A 1,496-nucleotide genomic window follows, 5' to 3' on the forward strand; every position below is an offset into this window, starting at 1 on the left:
TTAATAAGCTCCTAGGTCATGTTGGTGTATCTGGTCAAGGATGCAAGGATGGCCAATTGTACTTTGAGTAGAACAATTTTAGGAGATGGAGACTAATCCTAGCCCTCACTGAGTTCACGTCATACACTATAAGGCAGATAAACTACTCCTTTACACTAAACTGCCTGGGTTCAGATCTTGGCCCTGACACTCCTGTGAAACAAGAACTCATCTTAACTTATTTGTTACACAAGTCATCTTATTTGTGCCTCAACTTCCTCATCTGTAACAGAAGAATAACAACAAGGTTCTTGTGAAATGAACAAGTTAATTCATGAACAATGCTTCTACAAATTGTGTTTCACACGTAAGAAGCACAATAAATATAAACTCTACAGTTTCACTCCTTTTCACTCTGCTTGTTTCAGCAGTAGTCAGTTCTATGTATTCAAGAGCCCTGATTTTTTTTTTTTTTTTTTTTTTTGGTCTTAAAATTACTGGAGGAGATATTTTCCCTTGCTTATTTTGAAAAGGCAAATACTGGATACCTAGACCAAGAAAAAAATCTGAAGACAGAAAATATTTAACTTGTCCTTCTCCAATAACATCATTCTCTGACTTTCCATCTCACCACTGCCCCATTGCAACATTAAAAATATATAACATTACCAGTTCAGAAAAGGTAAAATGCAGGGATTAAAATCCATAATAAAAAGAAACTTTGGCCAGAGTATGCAAATTGACACTCAGTACACCATAAATCTCAGAATAACAACAAAAACAAACACCTATTTTTTTTAAATAGTAAGATGCAAAGCTCATTTCCTCATAGTAAGATATCTGTTCTTTAGCAAGCCAATTGCTTTTGAATGAAGAGTATCAAACTCTTTGGGAGTTGTCAAAATGTAAGGATTGCCTGAACCTAAAATAATTATATAGCAAGCATAGGGCTCAGTTTCAGAGAAGGAGGAAAAGATATAAATCAGAGAGTGAGGGTGGGGGGATTACAAAAACAACAAACAAAAACAAAATCTGACATTAGGAACCTTGTGTTACCTTAAGGAGAAAGAGAAAATGAAGAAAAGCTGTTCAGAACAATCATTACTGAATCCTTATTATGTGCCAAGTGCTTCAAGTATATCCAAGTTTGAAACATCCAGTAACACTCTGTCGAAGGCATCATGAACCTCATTTTACATATCAGGAACCCCAGAGTAGGAGTGTTCCTGTGAGACCTAGGTCTGGCAGAGTTGGGATTTGGATCTACTAATATTGGAGACTCTTTCACTGAGTTAGTTCCATCTCCTGAAACAAACTTTGAACGAACCTCCGGAATTGAGCTTTTTTGAGTTTAAATCAACTTTAAGGTCTTATAACAAATAACAAGCCAGGACAAAATGAAGTAGTAATGAATACACAAAACAGCTGAAATTGTGCCAAAGACCCATTCTAACTTTTTTAAATAGTTTTCATTGAAAGAGTAAATTCTGGGACCCAAACAAGTTAGTTAACCTTGT

Source organism: Rhinolophus ferrumequinum, chromosome 2 (genome assembly GCF_004115265.2).
Source record: "Rhinolophus ferrumequinum isolate MPI-CBG mRhiFer1 chromosome 2, mRhiFer1_v1.p, whole genome shotgun sequence".
Classification (NCBI taxonomy): domain Eukaryota; kingdom Metazoa; phylum Chordata; class Mammalia; order Chiroptera; family Rhinolophidae; genus Rhinolophus; species Rhinolophus ferrumequinum.